This window comes from Astatotilapia calliptera, chromosome 15 (assembly GCF_964374335.1).
Source record: "Astatotilapia calliptera chromosome 15, fAstCal68.1, whole genome shotgun sequence".
Taxonomy (NCBI): Eukaryota; Metazoa; Chordata; class Actinopteri; order Cichliformes; family Cichlidae; genus Astatotilapia; species Astatotilapia calliptera.
In genome coordinates, this window is record NC_137436.1 from 12290764 (window position 1) to 12296763 (window position 6000).

Here is a 6000-nt window from a genome sequence, read left to right on the forward strand (position 1 = left end):
CCATCCCACCATCCTCTGAAAATATTTTGGTCTAAACTCCGCCTTAGGTCCCTTATTTTCCCACCCTATCAAAAATCGGTATGGTATCGCCAACCAAAACCATAGCAATATTTGACATTTATGCACATAAGTCTGTTTCAATAATGTACACACATTTGTATAAAACATTGTATCTAACTTCAACGGGACATTTGGTACCCCCTTCCCACCATCTTCTATTTCTTGATACATTTGTAGTCTTTTTACATACTCGTAACCCCCCCCATATGAATTTAAATATCCCCCTCATTATTTGTGCTCTATATATCTGTGGCATCGGGAACACGTAGGCCAAATGTAGTAATTTCGGGACTACCTCACTCTTTATAACCAAAACTTTCCCCGAGATTGATAATTTTCTTACTTTCCAAAGACCCAACCTCTTTTCCACCGCGTTCATCTTTTCTCTCCAATTACAAAGCTCATCGCCTTCCTTGTTTCCAAAAGAGATTCCTAAAATATCCATTGGACCTTCACACAAAGTAAAATCACAGATGTTATCTCTTCTACCCTCCCATATCCCCAAATATTTATACTTTGTCTTCTCTTTATTTATCCTAGATCCCGTCGCTTTTTCATAAGCATTTAAAATTTCTATCACATTCCTTAGACTATCATCATCTGCCAAATATAATATCGTGTCGTCCGCGTATTGTGATATTTTTAAACATTCCCCCCGTGGCATCATTATCCCTTTCACTCTTTGGCTTTCCCTTATTGCACAGGCCAAAGGTTCAACATAAAGTACATAAAGCACAACAGATAATGGACATCCTTGTCTCAAACCCCTTGTTTGATACACCTTTTCTGTAAGAAATCCATTTAATTTTATTTTCGAGTTTATGCCCTTATATAAATTCTTTACCCATTTTATAAAGGTCCCTCCCAGCCCCATATACTCCATTGCCCTCCACAAAAATTCGTGATCTACCCTATCAAAGGCCTTTTGCTGATCCAAGCTCACACATATTGCTGCCAAGTTTCTATCCCTCACATATGTAAGTATATCTCTGTGTAATTGCACATTCCAGGTAATTTGCCTCCCCCGTACCCCACACGTTTGATCCTTCTCCACTATGTGCGACATTACTCCTGCAAGTCTATTTGCAAATATCCTACTCAAGATCTTATAATCCACACATAACATGGTTAACGGTCTATAGTTATCAAGTTGATGTGGGTTGCCTTTCTTAAATAATACGGAAACCACACCCATCTTCATACTCTCTGTCATCGCCTCTCCCTCCATGATTTCCTTAAAAACTCCCACCAAATGTATCCCCACCACCCCCCAAAGGGTTTCGTAAAATTCCTTTGTTAAACCATCTATTCCCGGCACTTTATTTGCCTTCATTCCTTTTATTACTTTATATGCCTCCTCTATTGTCACTTCCCCCTCTAGCCTTTCCCTTTCTTCTCCCGTTAGTCTCTTCTTTATTTTCTTCAAGAAAAAAATCCCCTTTCCCTCCCTCTAGATTTTCTTTGCTGAACAGCTCCTCATAATATTCCTTCGCCACCTTTAACATATCTTCTCTCCCTTCCGTCATTTTCCCATCCTTCTCCAATTTTGTTATGACTCCCCTTTTTTCCCTACTTTTCATCTTTTTGAAGAAAAAAGCAGAACATTTCTCGTTCTCCTCATACTCCTCCTGTTTTAATTTATATGTTTCAGCCCTTGCCTTCCTCTCAAGTAATTCTTCCTGTTTCGATCTTAAAATTTCTATTTTCTCGTCCTTATTTTTATTTTTTTCTTTTGTTTGTAGTGCGTAAGTATATTCTATTTCTTTTTGCAGCGTGCGGAATTCCTCATTCCTAGCTCTTGACCTTTCCGTACAATAATCCACTGTGAACTTTTTTATTTTATTTTTTACATCCTCCCACCAATCCAGTTTATTCATGTATAACTTCTCCGTCTCTGCCCATAAGGGGAAGAGCTCTGCAAATTTTTCCTTATATTCTTTTTCCATAAGTACTTCATTATTTAGTTTCCAGTAACCTTTTCCATAATCTGTTCCTTTTATCTCCACTTCCACCTCTACCATTTGATGATCCGTGAACAGTGCCGGTATTAATTTTCCTTGCTTTATTTTGCACTTTTTGTCTACCAATATATAGTCTAATCTACTTTCCACCCCTCTTGTATTCTTCCATGTGTGCCCCACTTGTTTCCCCTGTAGTGTAGCCATTGCATCTATCAAACCATATTTTTTTATGAAAGTCTTGAAGGGGAGGGAGGATTTTTCCTTCTCCAAGGTGCAGTTGAAATCCCCTCCCACCAGAATATTTTTTTTTGTCATAAAACAGGTGTCCATTTTTAAGAATAGTTCTCTTCTCAACTTTGGATCCACATGTGCGTACACATTTATTATCCGATTTTGCATTCCACTTTTTTCCACATCTACAACCATCACCCTTCCCTGTATTAACGTGTAACTTTCCTTTATCCTTATACTTTTGTTTCCACATAACACTCCGACCCCAGTCCCATGTACCCCCCCTATACTCCAAGCCGATTCACCTCCTCTCCATTCCTCCGTAAAAAGGTCAATATCCCCCTCATCCTTTAGATGTACTTCTTGCAGTAGGCAAACATCAAAATTATAATGTAACAAAAATTCATAAACCATTTTCCTCTTTCGGGCGTTTTTAAGCCCCCTTACATTTAAAGTAATTATTCGGAATTTTCCCATATCTTAACAACAAAACCAAATCATTACCAAACAAAACCATGGGAATACGTTTATAATTAAAGTCCGGAGGAAAAAATTAAATAACTGCATTAAGTAACCTAAAAAATCTTCTTTTATTCCGAAATCCCCATTTTTAACTCTCCATATTAACTTGCGCCAGCAAGTTTTTTATAAAGGAATCTTCCGACTTTTCTTCACTTTCGGCCTCTTCCCCCGTATCCCCATCACTAGTTAAGTCACTTAAAGGCGTGTGCATACATTCAGTCTGTGTACCTCTCAGAACATGTCCCTCCACATTTTCCACCTCCTCGGTCCGTTCCTCTCTGTCCTCTCTACTTTTCATTTTAGTCTCTTCTGAAGAAGCGCCCGAGCTCACCTTTCTCCGCCTCTTAGCTGATTTTCTCCGAGGCTTCGCTACTACTTCCCACACCTGTCCGTCCTCCTCTTGTTTCTCTCTCTCGGCATCCAGTTCGCGTGGATTTCCTCCCTCCTCCTTTCTCTGCTCTGCTCCACCTTCCTTGCTCCCATCTCTCTCCTCATTAGTCTGATCTTCGGCAGCCGTTGGCGCCTCCTGTGCTCTCCTTTCAGTATCAGTTTCTGTGTCCGTTTTTCTATGATATCCGTCTTTCGTTCCAGATTTTGCCGCTTCAGAATATGACCTTGGCCTAGTACAGTCTCTTGCCATGTGCGTCTCCGAATCACACAAGTGACATTTTCTAGGCTCCTTGCAGTCTTTTGTTATATGGCCTATCTTTCCGCAACTCCTGCACCTCATTTGTTCGCAACTGTCCGCATTGTGTCCGGTGCTACCACATTTTCTGCACGCTTGGGGCTGCCCAGCATACACTAGGAAGCCCCTATCCGCTCCAATAGAGAACACCGCGGGCGGGTGGCAATACCCGTCTTCGGTGGCCATATCCACATTTAATTTGACTCGAAATTGTCTTTTTCCGGTCCATAGGCCTAAGCCATCCTTTATTTTCCGCACTCCTGGTAGTACTGTAACGTACCTTCCCAAGAAATACTTAATAGTCTCTTCAGAAACCCATGGGTTGTACATATGAACAGTTAGGATCCTATAATCATTTCTGTACATAGGGGTTACCATGTATTTTCTCAATTCTTCGTTTTCTTCTCCAATACACTTCCTTCTCACCTCCTCCGCGCATTCTCCCGTGCAAAAGGTTACATCGTAATGTTTACTTGCCGTGCTCTGCTGAAGGCAGTAGATTTCCTCAGGCTGTATCTTTAAAGCCTCGTATAGGATCCTCCGTCCAAAATTAATTCTGTCATGGATTTCCTCATCTTTCTCCATCAGCTCGAATCTCAAAGTATTTCTTGTACCTTGCATCCATGCATTCCTCTCATGGAAGTTGGCCGATGATGCCGCCATCCTGCATTGCTTCTCGCCTTATCACTGATAAGAACAGATTTTTTTCCTTTTTTTATTTTCTTTCCACAATCATTCAAAAACATTTTACCATTTCCTTTACAATGACAAGTTTACATTTCCATTTTCCCCACATTCGTTCATGACAAACTGATTAACATTTTCATATGACATTTTCATTTGACGTGTAGCTTATCATTACTCCTTTTCCCTTCCTCCTTTCCTTACACTTTACCTACCACCACCTTTTGGGTACCTTCAGAGCAAAAAAAGGAGAGAAATCTTTCCATCTGTCCTTAATTGTGTCTATTCCCCATTTTTGTAGTTCATGCCAATATATCTTTTCAAATTCCCTTTCTATAGCCTTGATCGTCCCAATTTCCCCCTCTTTGTATCCCCCCATTATACAACTCTGTCTTGCCCTCCACAACTTAAGTTTAACAATTGATAACAACATGCAACGTATTTTATATCTCTCTTTTTCTGTACCTTTAGTCCCAAAGAAGGTGATCTCTTCATAAGTCACCGTCCCCAAACCTTTATACTTCCCCTTTACCCTTTCCCATACCTTTTTTGCGTATTCGCATCCCCAAAGTACGTGTTCTATTGTTTCCTCTTCTACGCAGTTGTCCCTCGGACACTTTTTCTGTTTTCCCAAGTTATGTGCATACATGATGATCCTCACGGGTAACCTTTTGTGTAAATGCATCCAATTAAAATCCTTCAAAACATTTTTAAAGGTCTTATCCTGTGCACATTTCCACACTTCTGGACTCACCGGTACCTGGTTATAATTAGCTTTCCATACCATTTTCTTATATAAAAGTTTATGGTTTAGTACGGTATCCACCTCTTTACATTCAGCATGTTTCTTTCCCCATCCCAGCATCCTCTGAAAATATTTTGGTCTAGTTTCCGCCTTTGGTCCCTTATTTTCCCACCCTATCAAAAAACGGTATGGAATCGCTAACCAAAACCATAACAATATTTGGCATTTATGGAGAGGCTTTTATAAAAAGGGTAAAAATTTTATACAAGGGCATAAACTCAAAAATTAAATTAAATGGTTTCCTTACAGAAAAAGTGTACCAAACAAGAGGTTTGAGACAAGGGTGTCCATTATCTGTCGTACTTTACGTGCTTTATGTCGAACCTTTGGCCTGTGCAATAAGGGAGAGCCAAATAGTGAAAGGGATAATGATGCCACGGGGGAAAGCTTAAAAATATCGCAATATGCAGATGATACGATATTATATCTGGCAGATGATGACAGCTTAAGGGAAGTGACAGAAATTTTAAAAGCCTACGAAAAAGCGACAGGATCGAAAATAAATAAAGAGAAAACAAAGTACAAATACTTGGGGATATGGGAGGGTAGAAAAGACAACATTTGTGAATTCACTTTGTGTGAAGGTCCTATGGACATTTTAGGAATTTCATTTGGAAATAAGGAAGGTGATGCTTTTTGTAATTGGAAAGAGAAGATGAATGCGGTGGATAAAAAATTAGGCCTATGGAAAGCAAGAAAACTTACAATATCGGGGAAAGTTTTGGTCATAAAGAGCGAGGTAGTGCCGAAACTATTACATTTGGCCTATGTGTTTCCGATGCCTCAGATTTATAGAGTACAAATAACGAGGGGGATATTCAAATTCATATGGGGGGGGTTATGAGTATGTAAAAAGAGTACACATGTATCAATATGTAATAGTTAAATGTAAGTCATTCACAAATATTAAGTCGCAACATTTCAGTCTGACTAACCTTGGAAGATTACACGAAGACAATGTCCAGATATGCAGACGCACGCATATATCTAGCGTATAAGAAATTTCTTTGCACAAACTGTTGAGTCAAATGCCATTTGTTTTTCACAGCTTC